The 18,548-nt window shown below is 39.4% G+C and overlaps 1 protein-coding gene across 3 annotated transcripts in view; it reads left to right on the top strand.

Moving 5' to 3' along the window:
• The window catches only part of LOC105837331 (fasciclin-1), a 412,374-nt gene that overhangs the window by 238,415 nt on the left and 155,411 nt on the right, over positions 1-18,548 (top strand). The gene's annotated exons all lie outside the window — the stretch shown is intronic.

The following is an 18,548-nucleotide window of genomic DNA, read 5'->3' on the forward strand; positions in this document are numbered from 1 at the left end:
GGTGGGGTAAATTAAAAAGTTTATAATTTTTAAAAAATCTAGATATACTATTGTAAAGAGTATAAAATGTCATAAAACTTTTGTATAAAACATTTTTTCATAAACCTTATATTTTCAAAGATATTCGCCAAAAACAAAGAAATGCGTTATTTTCGGGGGGTGGTCATTTCAACCCCTAAACGTTGAGATACGCCGCTAAAAAAATATGAGTCTAATATTTTTTCATGATCTACAACATATGCAAAGCTCATTAAAATCGGTGGGGGGCAGTTCTGTCCGTTCCCTTGTGAGTGCAGCCAGTGCATCCCAATCAAAAACGCTATTAGTATTTGTATAGTTATTACTACTACTGTATAATATTAGATATAACAACATACGTATCACACTGGCAAAAAACGTAATTATAATTATTATAATTTAAACGTAGTTGGTTAACAATTATATACTATAATTTATAATTATTTCCGATATAAATTTGGTATAAAATAATTACAAAAATCATACAATAATTATACAACAATAAATAATTACAAACAATTACAATCACAAGTATACCAAATCCTTTTCTTTCAGTGTAGAAATTAAGAAATTTCAAGAAAAAAATTTAACTTTAGAAGACTGAACGAATGTAGGAATTTAATTAATATAATAATATTAATACGCTAATATTCTAGACGGAAGAAAAGCACTTTTCGGAGAAAATGTTTCCGAAACTTAAAAAAAAAATTATTGCGCGATAGCACAATTTCAAACACCGCAGAATTTATGCGTGGAATAAGCTGTGTTAGGCGTTACACACGGAATGATGTTTTACACGCGGATATAAATTATTTCATACAGATACGTATGCGTGGCATTTAGACGTCGCGTGCAAATCTATTTTAACGTCAAAGAAACATTCAACGCACAGTGTCTTCCAAGACATAGCCTCGTCTTTCATACTGCTGAGTTGTACGTACATAAACATCGATGCAAAATATTGGTACAGGTAATAATTATTGTTTTGTAAAACATTTTTTGAAAATATAGCGTGCTAAACTGCCTTGAAGTTTTGCTGACGGCAAAATGTAATCTCGAAAAATGTTTGTCGCATTACATATTACGTGCATATTCGAAATTTCAGGGATTTTCCGTTATCAAAAGTCCAAGACTTTCAGATAAAGAACCAATCGTCCAAAACAATATTTTAATACTAGTCTGTATCGTTCTATTTGATAGAGAATATCTTTAAGGGGTCAGGGGCAGTTAGAAGGCCTAGAAAAGACACTTTTTTCGGATTTTTTCTTTGAAGCTACAGTATTATATTTAATTTATGAATATTGGTACTGTGTCACATAACATTTAAAAAAAATTTAAAAAAAATTTAAAGTAAAAATATTAAAATTTAAAGAAGTTATAGTTAAATATAGAAGCCGTTTTTAAAAAAATACTTTAAAACACGTTTTGCAGTGCCAACTGCTGTGTGAAGCCGGATCATGTGAAACAGATAAATAAAAAAAATTTAGTTTGTATGTGAAATTTTCTAGTCCTTAATCGAAGATTTTAGGAAAAAATTAATTTAGGACAAAATGGCAGCTGCCAAAAGTCAAACATCCAATTTTCGTAAAAAAGCGCCCATTTTTGTACATAAAATTGAAAAAATAAGTAAAAAAAAATCCTTCGATCAAGGACTTGTATTTTATGTTAGAAGAGAACACGTAAAATTTCAGATTGATCGGTTGAATAGTTTTTCAGAAATCTTTGGCACCGTATTTGAAAATGCAGTTCTGAGAAAGACGCGTTTAAAGTTTTAAGTACTGTTTACGTATTTCATTCAAAAATCATGTAATCAATTTGAATAAAAGGTGTATTTTTAAACTTACACGGAGTCATCAATTTTAGGCCCATATAGCACATCTTTATCTTTCATAGCAGCCTCTAAAATATTAGTTGGTGAGAGAGCAGCTGCTGATAGCTGCTCCTTCTTAACAGTCGCGCTTGACCTGAGAGACCGACTTTGCGACCTTGCTACTTTAATAGTTTTAGTCGGATCGACTTGAAAATTTAATGAGATATTCTCGAAATGTTATACTTTCAGAAAATACAAAAATCCAAAAATGATTTTTTCAAAATTACTGACTGCCCCTGACCCCTTAACAAATAATTCCACCTACGGTCTTTCATAAACATTGAATTTTTTTCCCCCAAATTCTTGAGATAACCATCCCGCTTATAAGAGTAAAGTTCCCAAACTGAAGTCAGTCTTTTTTCTCGTCTCTTGTAACTATTGTTATTCCCGTTCTCGTAAAAATAAATTTTGGGTTAAAACAATTGTACCTTCTTTATTACGTCGCATCCTACACGTAACACATACTTTCTCTCGATACGTCCAGACAGTATAAAATTTACCTATTTTTTTTCTAATCATATCTTATGTGTGTTTTGTCTTCCCTGATAACCATTTCTGCTGTGACAAATGTTGGCAACAAATTCTGTTGCCAAAAAGGTAGCAAATGAGAAACATATTTTGTCATTACAAACACTGTTAGCAGATATTCAGCAAATATTTAGCAACATCTGTCATCAGAATACATAACAAAATAATAGTGAACTGCGAGCAGATTTATTGAAAGTATTGATGACAAATTGACGACAAACACCAAAGTGCAAACAATGTCAGCAAATTGCTTGTAGAAATGCAACAGTATTTGTGCGTCAAAGTACTCGACAGATTGATGCCAGAAACGCAGCAGATCTGTCGAAATGTCAAATTGGCAATAAAAAGCATAGCACCGCCGATAGACGGCCTACTCTCATGGGAGTAAAATTCAATTAACATGTACATAAAGACCACTTGCAGGGCGACTAAGGTAAGCAAAATTTACCTTCCTTTGCTGCGCCTGCGGAGGTGTCTGATGTGGCGGAGGACCGCCACATAATACTTTTATGATACAGAAGTGATAGAATTTTTATTTTTTTGGAGTGACATTTAACTCTAAAAAATTTGGTGAAATTAATTGCACCTAGAATAGATGATATACCTGCGATATAAAGGGAGAAAATAGATAGGTCAATTCAGGCTCCTATAGGAAATATTAAATGCTAAGAAGGAGTTGGGATAAATTATTTAAACTCTTCCTACTCCTAAATTAATAAATCTTTCCAGGAGATTGCTTACATCGATTCTCAAATAAAATCATAACTGTTGTGCGGGATTTTCGATTAGTTTATTGAATTAAATTTTGGCATTATGCACGAACTTTCCATATTATTTATCTGCTTTGTGTAGTTAAGGCGATCCGTCGGAAATCATTGTGTTAACACGCGCGTACCACGTTCCGACATTCCTGCGCAGCGACGGAATTCGAGTGTTTTGCGCTAAAGCGAGGAGCCGACGGCCGAGCAGATCATTCTCAACCGCCGATCGAGTAATTCGTTTTGACAAATACGTAACGACGGTATACGAGCATTCAATCGTATTCGGCTATTACCGCGCTGCTCTATGGCGCGCTTTCTAGTTGCGTACTCTACTACGTGCATTGACTGATGTGTTTAAAGGGCACGATCTGCGATTGCTTCGTGCATCGAAATTAATCTAATTTACGCTTTCTGAAGGAGTGTTGTACAAGTGAATTAATTATTATTTCGATACTGGTGGACTTATATTATTTGAGAGATCCACTTGACCGTCGAGCCTTCTGACAAGGTTGTCTCGGCGATTCTCCAATTAATTCTACACGAAATATTGGTCCTTCGAGCCGGATTCGACGTTAAGAATATTCTCATCTCTCACGCTGCAACAAGTGTTGACCAGTGCCACCCATCAACCATGTCCAATTCAACATTGAAAGAACTGTTATCCTTGCAAGAGCAAATGATGAATGCACCGTCTCGTGCTCTGACGAATTTCAAGAAGCTCGGGCAAGCAAGAATGACTCCGGCTACAACGCGACAACGGCTGAACACGCTCAAGGAAACGTTCCGTATGTGCCAGGAACTGGAAAGCAGAATCAATCTCAAGGCGAATGAGAAAACGAAGGCGTCGCATCCGTATTTCCTACTTTCTTTTAAATAAGTCAATGGAGTTATTTTTAAATCCTATATCTTAACATTTATCAAATTGAAATGCTAATTAATTATTAAATATTTATTCGTTATTTTTTAAATAAAAATTAACATCTTTTTATTTTTAATTACCACTTGCTTGAAAATGCGAATATTTTTAATAAATTAAAATTTGGTACAAAAATGGAAAAGGTCTTATTGTTAAATGCAAAAATAATATGAATAAATAATATTCAGTTATTTTATCGCTTACATTTTACGCTGTATCTTTAACACGTTAGTCGGAGTTTACAAGTCGAGTTTATTGTAAGTCGATCCTGGTCGATCCCCATTCTCTCACATCTAGTCGTGAACAAAGAACAACCTTGCAAGAAGTGAGAGAAGTAAGGGTTCCGAGAGAAAGCAGATGCTGTGCTATTCGTATTTCACCATTAAATAAAAATAAAGAGATGTTAATTTTTATTTAAAAAGTAACGAATAAATATTTAATAATTAATTAGCATTTCAATTTAATAAATGTTAAGATATAGGATTTAAAAAAACTCCATTATTTGAAAAAAATTGGGGCCAGAGCGAGAATCGAACCAGCGACTCCGCGCTTACGAAACTAGAGCTCTGTGCGCTCGGCTACAAGCGGCTCTGACGATAGGTCAAAATTTTCTGTACTTAAAGATATCGGAAATCTTCAAAATCGATTTTCTCGAGTATTTTTGAGAAGCGCATCGTACTGCTTTAGGAAATTGAAGTCCAGGTACTGATCTTCAAATCCTATAAGTATGAAAAAAATTGATGATCCATGATCCGTAAGGTACCCTTGTGAGTTCTTGTTTAACGGGAAAAGCTAGTAATGTTATTCACGATATCAATATTACTGACGTGAATTTCGTCCTGGGGTGGGAACGTTTTGTCGCTCGCTACGAGAACAAGCGAAAGCTCGTAATGCATCGGTTACAATCCCTATTTGATTTGCCGAGCGTGACGTCTGAAAATGCGAAAGATCTTCGCAATTTGCGTGATCGTATTAATAAAGCGTTGTATTCTTTGTGGAATCTTGGCCGTCCGGTGGATGAGTGAGGAGATGTCATTGTTTTTTTGATTGTACAAAAGCTTGACAAATCTACAAAGAAGGCGTGGGAGCTTAAACTCGGTAACTCGAACGATTATCTTAATTTTAAAGATCTTAATGAATTTCTTGACGCGAGAATCTGCACCTTGGACGCTATAATCCCCACTCGCTCTTCGGATTCGAGTAAAACGGCTAAAAGTAAAGCACTCGCATCTCATGTTTCTTCTACGGCTCCGGTGAAGTGTCCACAATGTAAAGAGCAGCACTTGCTATTTTAACGTCCGACGTTTTTAAGTCAGACACCGTCACAACGCTTCGAATTTGTAAAACAATGCAAGCGGTGCATTAATTGCTTTAGCGCGAAACATTGCTTCTTAAAGAATTGTACGAGCCAACAGGTTTGCAAAAAATGTAATGAAAAACATCATACGTTGTTACATTTCACCGAGGCCTTCACTTCAGCAAAAACCCCGGATAATAAGCAAGATTTTCCCTCAACCAGTGGCGAGAGGGCTGATGATACCGTTATCCCCCATTTAATGTCACGTTCGATGGCACCTAAAAGACATGTACTTCTTGCAACGGCGCGCGTGTGAGTGCGTTCGTTTCAAGGCCGTAGAGTCACGGTGCGCGCCCTTGTCGATCAAGGATCTGCATCAACTTTAATTTCGGAAGCTCTCGCACAGAGTTTGCGTTTGGTAAAATCCAAAGTATTCGTTTGCGTTACTGGTGTTGGTAACAGCGCGTCCATCGTGCGTCATGCCGCGGAAATAACGTTGTCTCGCGCCGATCGCGACGTTCCGGCTTACCAGACAACCGCTTTAATTTTAAAGTCACTTACCAAATACACTCCACTACGGAGCGATTTAAAAGGACGCTGGACGCATTTGCGGGGATTCGATTTAGCAGATAACGAGTTTATGAATAGCGATCCGATAGAGTTGATAATCGGAGCGGACTTATTCGGACTGATTATTCTAGAAGGAGTTCGCAAAGGTTAGTGCGGCGAACCGGTCATCCAAAACACGACGCTGGGCTGGATCATATCCGATGTCACCTTTCCTGACAACAATAATCCTTCGACTCCCTCACACGTACATCATGGTGCCGTACTTGAGAACCTGGATTTTCTTATGCGACGGTTCTGGGAGGTCGAGGAGGGCATATCTGAGCCCGCAGGAGCAAGCGTGCGAGGAGCATTTCCTCGCTACTCACTCTCGAACGCCCGTTGGACGATACGTTGTGAGGTTGCCTTTCAAGCAGGGCCCACCTGTCCTGCTGGGCCCGTCGCGGTCCGCGGCCTTGTCGAGCCTCTATCGTTTGGAGCGACAATTTCAGCGAGATCCGACCCTCGCTAAAAAATACAGCGAGTTTATGCTCGAATACGAGCGACTAGGCCATATGGCAAAAGTGTCGGCATCCGAACAGACCCTCCGCTCCTGCCCCGTTTATCACATTCCGCATCGCGTGGTTCTTTGAGACAATAGCGCGACAACCCGATTACGCGTTGTTTTTAATGCATCCTGCAATTCGGCGACGGGCAAATCTCTTAATGATTGTTTATTCGTAGGACCGAATCTCCAAACCGACCTACCCTTGGTTATATTGCGGTGGTGGCTGCCGCGGTATGTCTATACGGCGGACATTGAAAAAATGTATCTCCAAATTTTGGTCGACCCTTGAGACACTGACTACCAGCGCATTTTATGGCGCTCTTCGCCCGCTGTTCCCGTTAAGAAGTACCGACTTCTTATCTTGACATATGGCACCGCGCCCGCAACATATCTCGCTTTGTGTACCTTAAAGCAACTTGCTCAGGATGAGGGCAATTTGTTTCCGCTCGCGCTTTCGGTTTTGCGGTGTAGCACTTACTTGGACGATTGCGCTTTTGGGTCGAGCGATAAAGTTCAAGTGCGTCAAATTAGAGACCAAGTAAACGCATTGCTAAAAAAAGGTGGTTTTCGCTTACACAAATGGGCGAGTAATTGTCCGGACCTTCTCGCTGACAACGATCCATCTGATCACGGGTTGGCTGTCGACAAGCTTATCCAAAATGACGAACACATAACGGTATTGGGTATAGCTTGAAATCCGGGCCGGGACATATTCCATTTTTGCGTATGCTTGCCCGGAATTCCTAGTCCGACGAAGCGGAGCGTCCTCACGACAATCGCTAAACTGTACGATCCCCTCGGTTGGGTTGCGCCCATTGTCGTCACTGCCAAAATTTACATGCAACTATTGTAGTTACTTAAATGTGAATGGGATGATCCGCTTCCGCCAGACTTTCAGGAAAAATGGACTCGGTATCATTTGAGGCTGCCTAATCTGGAGACAATTGCGATTCCGCGGTGGACGTTTTTTGATTCGGACTCGGTGCGTGTCGCGCTACACGGGTTTGCAGACGCGCTTACTAAAGCGTATGCTGCGGTTGCGTACTTGCGTGTGGTTCATTCGGACGGTGACGTCATTGTTTCGCTCCTCGCCGCAAAAACGAAAGTTGCTTCGCTAAAAACGATTACCGTTCCGAGATTAGAATTATCCGCTGCTGTGCTCCTTGCACATCTCATCAAATTCGTTCAAACGGCATTACAATTGTCCGATACTGAATGCTACTGCTGGACTGATTCGATGGTTACGCTCACGTGGTTGGCTCAATCGCCATTGAAATGGAGAACTTTCGTCTCTAACCGCGTTTCGACCGTGCAAACCCTTCTCCCACACGTTACCTGGCAACATGTCCCGACTAAAGACAATCTAGCCGATTGCGCGTCTCGCGACTTGGCTCCGGATGAACTCCATGATCTAGAGTTGTGGTGGTCGGGCTCTTCCTGGTTGCGCCGCGCGCCAAAATTCTGACCTAACACAAGCCCGCCGTTCAAACCGAACGCTTCAATGAAACAGCGCGTGCGGTGCGTCGTTCAGGCGGCGCAAGTTTCAGAGAAATGGGAGCTGACCTCTCGTTTTTTTTCGTGGCCGCGGTTAATAAGAATCACCGTTTATATTCTTCGTTTTATAACAAGGACTCGTCCCTCCTCAGTATTGGCAGTAGATAGCAGTAACCGACCCGCAGGCTTCGCGGGGCTGTGTCAAGAGGAGGTGCGAGCGGCTAAGATTTATTGTCTGAAGATCAGGCAAAAAAAGATGTTTTCGGAGGAATATGCGATTTTCTCCCTTAACCGTTTTGTACCGAAATCCGGGCCGTTGTCGGCCCTGAATTCGTATTTGGACTCTGAGGGGCTGATCCGCGTGCTGGGGCGCCTGAGGCACTCCAGTCTATCGGAAGCGGCGAAACACCCAATTCTTTTGAGATCACACCCCCTCTTGTCTCTCCTAATCCAGCATTATCTACAGGCCTTACATGCCGGTCCGCAACTCACGCTTGCTTCTTTGCGAGGCGAATTTTGGATCCTGCGCGCCCGCGCTACTGTTCGTGCCGTTATTTACCGGTGTGTTAAATGCACTCGTGAACGAGCCGCCGTACCGGCTGAACTGATGGGCGACCTTTCGGAGGCGAGAGTCAATAGGGCTGATCGTGCTTTCCAGCATACGTGCGTTGATTACGCGGGGCCGCTGTTAATAAGATCGAGTCCCGGTCGCGGTCACAAGACTTGAAAGGCTTACGTCGCGCTGTTCATTTGTATGACAGTGAGAGCCATTTCATCTAGAATTAGTAAGCAAGTATAGTTCCGCGGCTTTCATAGCCGCGTACCATCGGTTTGTGTCACGTCGGGGGCTACCAAGCTCCTTGAATTCCGACAATGGCACTACGTTTCGGGAAGCCGATCGGGAAATTTGGCTTACTCGAAGGCTGTTCGGGACAATAATTTTTTAAATCAACTCTCTACGGAGAGAGTTTCGTGGCATTTCCTGTCTCCGACTGCGCCGCACTTTGGTGGCCTATGGGAGGCCGGAGTGCGGAGCGTAAAGCATCATTTAAAGAGATGCGTGAGTAATCATATTTTTACCTTCGAGGAGATGACCACGTTTCTTTATAGAGTTGAAGCCTGTTTAAATTCTCGCCTTATTGCGGCAGTCTCAGAAAATTTTGATAATTATAGCTCTTTGACGCCAGGGCATTTCCTGATCGGCACCCCTTTGATCGCGCCGCCCGAGCTTAGTGTGCTGGATCTTAACGAGAATCGATTGTCGCGATGGCAGGTCGTCCAGCAATGCACTGAAAGCTTCTGGAAAGCATGGTCAGGCAATTATTTGCACTCGTTGCAACAACGTCTGAAATGGCGGGCGGTGCAGCAATTGGCCAAATGGTTCTGTTCCGAAACCCTTTAGCTCCCTCGAGTAGGTGGGAGCTCAGTCGCATAATCGCTTGTCATCCCGGCCGGGACGGCTTAACTCGAGTGGTGACGGTTAAGACAAGCTGCTCGAAATACAAGCGGCCGATAATGAAAATGTTTTCTTCTATTCAATATAAACAATGCGAGCGTGACGGTTTCCGCCACGGTGGGTGGTAATAAGATGTAGTAAGCTCTTTCCCCGGAAAATAAAAATTAACTGAGATCTCTTATGCGTTAGTGTTAAGTCTAGTTAGCAATAAGATTGTCGCATTAGAATAAGAACTTTATTGTATTTTAGGATAAGGATCGTGTTTCTGCCGTTCGCATTATATCGAGTTTGTATTTCATCGAATGTAAAAACATTCGAAGCGGGCGGTATATGCGGGATTTTCGGTTAGTTTATTAAATTAAATTTTGGCATTAAGCACGAACTATTTGTATTATTTATCTGCTTTGTGTAGTTAAGGCGATCCGTCGGAAATCATTTGTTAACACGCGCGTACCACTTTCCGACATTTCTGCGCAGCGACGGAATTCGAGCGTTCTGCGCTAAAGCGAGGAGCCGACAACCGAGCAGATAATTCTTAACCGCCGATCGAGTAACTCGTTTTTGACAATTCAATACGTAACGACGGTATACGAGCATTCAATCGTATTCGGCTATTACCGCGCTGCTCTATGGCGCGCTTTCCAGTTGCGAACTCTACCACGTGCATTGACTGGTGTGCTTAAAGGGCACGATCTGCGATTGCTTCGTGCATCGAAATTAATCTAATTTGCGCTTTCTGAAGGAGTGTTATACAAATGAATTAAATATTATTTTGATACTGGTGGACTTATATTATTTAAGAGACCTGCTTAACCGTCGAGCTTTCTGACAAGGTTGTCCCGGCGATTCTCCAATTAATTCTACACGAAACAACTGTGAAAACGAAAAGATTCGACAAATCTGTCGCCAATCTGTCATTATTTATAAATAGGGATCTGCTGCATATTTTGTGCAATTCTGCTGTGAGTTTACATTGCAACATTTGTTCTCAATTTGCTGCGTAAATTTGTACTGCTAGTGACAGATCTGCTTTGGTGTTGCACACAATAGCCACGCGAAAATTTGACCACGTTCGAAATGGCTACGTTTGGAATAACCACGGAAAATATTGCACAGAGTTCAATTTGCTCACGTTCGAAACCGTCAGGTACGAAACGTTCACGTCCAAAATGGCCACGTTCGGAATGGCCACGTTTGAAACGGCCGCGTTTGGAATGGCCACGTTCGGAATGGACACGGGATATAATGCACGAAGTTCGATTTGTCTACATTTGATCTGGCCACGTCCGAAATGGTCACGTTTAAAATGGCCACGTTCGAAATAGCCAAGTTTGACATGCCCAAGTATGTTTTACTTGAGCATGCGCAGTGGTCACATCCTCATACTTCTTGGCCACAAGCGCATGTTCTGCCCAGCACAAGCCACGCAAAAATGCATGAATATCAAATATCTACATACGTAATTTAACGTGCACTTTGTTTTGAGTAGAAACCCATGTGGTGCAGAGAATGCTTCGCGCAAGCAAACACACACGTGCGTGCGCGCTCTTTTGCCCCCCCTCCCGCACCCACCCGGTCAAGTCACTAACTCATGTACATTGTATTGGAAATCAGCAAACATATGTGAACTTTACATTGTTTGCGATGTACATTAGCGTGCACTTTTTGCATAGCTTGTGCTAGAGAGAGTTGCATGCAGTTGTGGCCAAGAAGCATGAGGATATGGCTGCTGCAAATGCTCAAATAAAACATACGTGCCCATTTCGAACGTGATTATTTCGAACGTGGCCGTTCCAAACGTGACCACTCCGAACGTGGGCATTTAAAATGTAGCTGTTTCAAACGTGGTCGTTTCGTACATGGCCATTCCGAACGTGGCCATTCTGAATGTGGCCATTTCAGACGTGGCCGTTTTGAACGCGAGCAAATCGAACTTCGTGCAATATATGCCATGGCCATTCCAAACGTGGCCGTTTCGAACGTGGCCATTCTGAACGTGGCCATTTCAGACGTGGTCGTTTCGAACGTGGGCAAATCGAACTTCGTGCAATATATGCCGTGGCCATTCCGAACGTGGCCATTCTGAACGTCGCCATTTCGGACGTGGCCGTTTCGAACGTGAGCAAATTGAACTCCGTGCAATATTTCTTGTAGCCTTTCCAAACGTGGTCATTTTGAACGTGGCCGTTTCGAACGTGACCGTTTCGGACGTGACCATTTTGGACGCTCCTCAAAAGTTTCAATCAATATTAAGTTATTAACGCAATAATTAAAAAAATAGCGTGCTTAGATTTTACATAATTCATTTTTTAATAAAAGGTGAAATCGAGGTGAAAATGCCGAATAGGGGACCCAATCCCAGTGACCCTAACTTAACGTATGTTGTTAAGGTCATGAACCTAAGTAATGCATAAAAGCTGTCGATCATTGTTTGTTAGAAAGTTATAAACACAAGAAGTTTTATTACACATCACGATTTGGTAAACCTTAACAAAGGAACTGTCCCGATTGCGCACATAAGTGATTAGACACAGTAGTATTTCTCGATTGGACATAGTCCCAATTGGACATGGACTTGATTGGACACAGACTCGATTGGACACGGACACAATTGCACATAGATCCGATTGCGCACCGACTAGTTTGCACACAGACCCGATTGCGCACCGACCAGTTTGCACACGAACCCGATTGCACACGATACGATTCCGCATTGCAGATAGTACATAAGTTAGCGACTCGGACGGGGTGGGTACGGGAGGAGGGGCGAAGACTCTCCTTGCATACCCGTGTGTGTGTGTGCGTACGTGCGTGCGTGCGTGTTTAGTATATAACTTACAAGGGAATAAACAGAACTGTCCCTCACCGATTTTAATGAGCTTTGGATATGTTGTAGAACATAAAAAAATATTAGACCCATATTTTTTTTAGCTGCGTATCTCGACGTTTAGGGATTGAAACCACCCCTCGAATTTAACGCATTTTTTTGTTTTTTGCAAATATCTTTTAAAATATAAAGTTTATGAAAAAATATTCTATACAAAAGTTTTATAGCATTTTATACTTTTTATAATAGTATATTTATATTTTTTTGAAATTAAAAATTTTTTAATTTACTTTACTCCCACCCCTTTTTTCAACATTTTGAAAATTTTGTAGAGACAAAAATTAAAAAACATTAAAAACCGAATCCATCCATATATAATAATATATGGGTTCCATCTTTCCCAATTATTGACAAAACGAGATAGTAATCTCGCGCTATAGGCGCCGCGCTAGAAGTAGTGCTGCGTTATTTCTTTAGTCGCGTCACACTCAATAACTGCAAATACAATATAATAAAATATATAATATCAAGAGAAAAATATAAAATATAAACTGCAATAACTATTTGCATAATTATATTATTTGCACTATATACACGTAGCGCGCTCTGATAATAAAGATAATATAAGTGTATACTTTAATTTAATTTGAAGTTTGAAAATACATTAATACGGATGTATATATACATTTTGCACACGACACGAGCAAATAACGTTAATATCAGTGTTGATAGAGGGACCAGTTGTTCTCGCGCAAGCGCATCACGTCAGGCTTCAGTAAAATACCCATTAGTAATAGGAAAGAGATCTTTGGTCATACATTTTGCACACGACACCAGCGTATAAATTCAGCAACAGTGATAAACAGATCGGTTGTTCTTGCGCAGACGTGAGGATGCAATAAAGTATCTATTAGTAATAGAAAAGAGATCTTTGGTCCCCATACAATGTTTTTGCAAATTTATAAAAACGTTAACACATTTTATATATTTAACACGCACGCATATATTTGCATATTGTTTGCATGTATATTTGTGTATATATATTCAACATAAATTAAGGAATTAAAAATAATTTGTATTTAATAATAAAAATTCAGTTAAAAACGAAAAAGAATCTAAATTTATGGAATAAAACATATATTTAAATTGAAATAAAATATTTCATTTGTCGGCATACAGAATACCCACATTTGTCGCAAGGCTAAGGGAAAATCGCCAAAAAATCTTACAGAATTCATCAAATAAAATACAATATTTATAAATTATTCTATTTAATATGAGAAAATATACATGCGTGTTTAATATGTGAAATGTGTTCACGAGAAGCTCGGTCACATTAAGCGTGATTGTCGAAAATGGAAAGCTGAACAGGCCAAAGAACAAGAAAAATCAACGGCATCAATAGCGTCAGGTCAAGCATTTACAACGGCAGGAGAAGAATCTAATAAGGCAATGCAAACTAAATGGCTAGCAGATTCGGGAGCAACACATCATATAACCTTTCGACGAGATTGGTTATACAATTTTGAACCAATTACCAAAGGACAATTCGGTGTTACTGTTGGTAACAATCACATTGTCTATGCGCTTGGACGAGGAAACGTTAATGTGACTGCAATGGTTAACAATCAAAAGGTACAACATAAATTATGTAACTTTCTTTTGTACTTGATATTGGCAAAAATCTACTAAGCATAGGTGCAGCAGCTGACAACGGTGTCAAGACTCAACTAAGCAAGACTGATATTAATATGATGTCTGGTAAGAATATTATCGCTTGTGGTACACGTATATCAGAAGGTCTCTACTCAATGGATTTTGAGACAGCCACCAACGCATCAGCAAATATATCAATGGTATCAGCCACTGAACAAGTATGGCACGAACGTTTTGGTCATGCTAATTACAAGGTAATTCGACAATTGGCTAACGGATCAGCGGTAGACGGCATGCAAATAATTGACAAATCTAAAATTAATAAAGAGGACGATCAGTTTTGCGAAGCATGCGTTTTTGGTAAGCACTGTCGAAAAACTTTTAACATTTCGGATACTAGAGCCAGTAAACCAGGTGAGCTCATACATTTCGATATTTGCGGCCCAATGTCAATTGAATCATTTGGCGGAGCTAAATTCATGGTAATTTTCGTTGATGATTTTACGGGCATGATATTTGTATACACAATGAAATCAAAAGCCGATGTCGTTGATCATATAAAGGATGTCATTGCAGAAGCTAATGCAAATGGACATAAAATTCAACGTGTACGTTCGGATAACGCAAAGGAGTTTATCGGAAAGGAAATGAAGAAGATTCTTCGAGAACATTCTATCCTTCATGAATTTTCAACAGCATACTGTCCAGAGCAAAATAGTCGTGCGGAACGCCAGAATAAAACCATTGTTGAAATGGCACGAACTCTACTAGCTGGAGCTCAATTACCACAAGGATTATGGGGCAAAGAGGTTTATACAGCCGCTCACATTCGAAATCTTATCCCATTGGTGAGACTAAATGGTAAAACACCAATGGAATTTTGGACTGGTAAGAAACCAAATGTCTCATACTTGCGTATCATAGGCAGCAAGGCTTATACACTAATCAATGAAAAACGATCCAAATTTGAAAAGAAAAGTCAAGAATTGGTCTTAGTTGGATGTACACCAAAGCAGAAGGCATATCGCGTTTGGCAACGAGGAACTCGAAAGGTCACTGTGACGTGATAATTGTCGAACCTAAACCCAAGCAACAACAAAAGCAAAACAAGCTGTCATCGTTGCAACAACGGACAACAATAAAGATAAGTTGGACAATCACAAAATCATGATTGAAGATCATCCAAGCTCATCAGCATCTGAAGATGAGAATATAAAAAAGGAATCGACTAACGATAAGAATACTGAAGAAATTAATAATGATTGTATTGCAGGTCGAACTTGTAGTAAGGCTACTTCAAATATTGCTACAATGGCCAGTGCCTTTATAGCGGACGTCACTATTCCAAACACAGTCCCCGAAGCAAAGACAGGAGCTTACAAGGATCAGTGGGAGTCATCAATGAAGATAGAGTATGATTCATTAATTCAAAATAATACATGGACTCTGGTCGATCCACCAAAAGATAAGAAACCGATCAAGAACAAATGGATATTTCGACTAAAAATAAAACCAGATGGATCAGTTGACCGCTTCAAAGCTCGTCTCGTAGCTAAAGGATGTTCCCAAAAATTCGGAATAGACTATTTAGAGACCTTCTCACCAGTAGCCAAATTTGATTCCATTCGCACACTACTATCAATTGCAGCTGTTAAGGCCTACGAGATCTATCAACTAGACGTCAAAACGGCATTCTTACATGGAGATCTTTACGAAACAATTTATATGGAGCAACCGGAAGGCTTTGATGATGGTTCAGGAAAAGTATGCAAATTAAACAAGAGTTTATATGGATTTAAACAAGCGTCAAGACAATGGTACGCAAAGTTTGACGAGTTCATGCAACAATTTGGTTTAAAATCTTCAAATGCAGATCCATGTGTGTACACTAGTGCCGAACTATATGTGGCATTATACGTAGATGACGGGTTAGTAATTGGTAATACAAAATCAGAAATCAACAAATTGTTAAAAGCAATGCGAGATAATTTTGACATTACAAGTTCGATTGCCACATGTTATTTAGGCATTGAGATTATTCGGGAACGTAAACTGAAGACAATCAAATTATCACAAGCCGCTTATACAAAATCTGTATTGAAGAAATTTGAAATGTGGGATTGCAATGGAGTGACGATTCCGGCTGATCCTGGAATTCAATTAAAACGTAATTCGGATATTAATGGAGAAACGGGACCCATCGCACAGATACCATATCAACAGCTGATAGGCTCACTCATGTATCTTTCAATTGGAACACGGCTGGACATCTCATACTCAGTAAATTCGCTAAGCAAATTTCTCAAAGCACTATCAGATGAACATTGGACAGCAGCAAAAAGGATTTTAAAATATTTAAAATCTAAAATCTACAATTGACCTTGGAATTATGTACAATGGTAACAATAAGAAAGCCAACCAATTAATTGCATATTCAGATGCAGATTATGCTTCATGTTTGGATACACGGAAGAGCACCAGTGGAGTTCTTATACTAAATACAGGACCAGTAGCATGGTGTTCCCGAAAACAAGGAGTGGTGGCAACATCTACGATCGATGCAGAGATATAGCCGCTCATGATGCAGCAAAAGAGATCGTTTGGTTACGACGTCTACTAGAAGATATTGGTTTTCAACAACAAGAACCAACTGTTCTATTTTGTGATAACGCAGCAGCGCAAAAGCTAATTCAAAATCCGATTTTCCACAGAAGATCAAAACATATTGACATTAAATTTCATTACACTCGGGATTTGATCAAACAAAAGCTCATAAATATTCAACATGTATCACCTCAATTACAATTAGCCGATATTTTAACTAAGCCTTTGACTCGTGGAAAATTTGAAAGCAACCGTATCAGTTAAATATAATATAGCACAACTAACGATTATCTCGAGTGGGAGTGTTAAGTTTGATGCGATTTAATCGTATTAGTAAATCTTTTTTTGATAACGCGCTATTGTAAGTTCCCTTTTTTACCGATATTAGTTCCGCGCCATCTCTTTTTTATTTTTATTATTAGATCAGCTACCAAGCTTCCATTCTCACGTGTCTCAACTCTTTGTGTAGCAATTAAACATTCTCTTACTGTATCACAACCAAAATACACGTCTTTATAAGAATATAAGTTGTTATAATCTTAATACTGGTATTTATTCAACAAATCCCATCACTATTACTAATGGATATTTTACTGAAGCTTGACGTGATGCGCTTGCGCGAGAACAACCGGTCCCTCTATCAACACTGATATTAACGTTATTTGCCCGTGTCGTGTGCAAAATGTATATATACATCCGTATAAATGTATTTTCAAACTTCAAATTAAATTAAATTATACTTATATTATCTTTATTGTCAGAGCGCGCTACGTGCATATAGTGTAAATAATATAATTATGCAAATAGTTATTGCAGTTTATATTTTATATTTTTCTTTTGATATTATATATTTTGTTATATTGTATTTGCAGTTTTAAATGTTAAAAAATATTTTGCTTTATATTAATTTATATTCGCATTTGTACAATGAAAATGTACGTACGCACATACGTTTATATATGCTACTTTTGTTATATATGTGCATTTATGCTTTATATCGTGTAATACGTTGAGTATTATGTAATTAATACTAATCAATTTTTATGTTCTAATATAAAAATGTACGCAAAAGAGGCAGTTATTGAGTGTGACGCGACTAAAGAAATAACACAACATTACTTCTAGCGCGGCGCCTATAGCGCGAGATTACTATCTCGTTTTGTCAATAATTGAGAATGATGGAACCCATATATTATTATATATGGATGGATTCGGCTTTTAATGTTTTTTTAATTTTTGTCTCTACAAAATTTTCAAAATGTTGAAAAAAGGGGTGGGAGTAAAGTAATTTAAAAAATTTTTAATTTCAAAAAAATATAAGTATACTATTGTAAAGAATATAAAATGCCATAAAACTTTTGTATAGAATATTTTTTCATAAACCTTATATTTTAAAAGATATACGCAAAAAACGAAAAAATGCGTTAAATTCGAGGGGTGGTTTCAATCCCTAAACATCGAGAGATGCAGCTAAAAAAAATATGGGTCTAATATTTTTTTTATGTTCTACAACATATCCAAAGCTCATTAAAATCGGTGAGGAACAGTTCTGTACGTTCCCTTGTCAGTTTAACTTGTCACGCTGGACAAGAAGAAGGAAAAAGAAGAAAGCGGTGATCGACTCTAACCAGAAAAACATTGTCGTGGCGGTAATCCAAGTTCAATCGCTTCTGTCGTGCGCGATCGCGGTTTGAGGTACGTCATTGACTCCCGAGCTGGTGGCGCGACGGAATCTTAAATACGCGCGTCGGCCGAACACGTGGAGCGACGTGTCTGTCATGCCGTTACCAAGTGTGTACAGCACAGGCTTATCCGTTGTGATAAACAAAGAAGGAAGGTCGATGATAATCCATTGAATTTTACAATGCCTATGCTGTACGAAACTCGGGAAAAGCTAAAGCTTTAACGATTCTGAACAATACTAAAATTCTTTTTTGGCGAGCGGCAAAAATGCGACGTTGAAGTAATGAAAGCGACGTTTTCCGATTTTAGTTATGAAACAATATT

The sequence above is a fragment of the Monomorium pharaonis genome, chromosome 6 (genome assembly GCF_013373865.1).
Source record: "Monomorium pharaonis isolate MP-MQ-018 chromosome 6, ASM1337386v2, whole genome shotgun sequence".
In the NCBI taxonomy this organism is placed as follows: domain Eukaryota; kingdom Metazoa; phylum Arthropoda; class Insecta; order Hymenoptera; family Formicidae; genus Monomorium; species Monomorium pharaonis.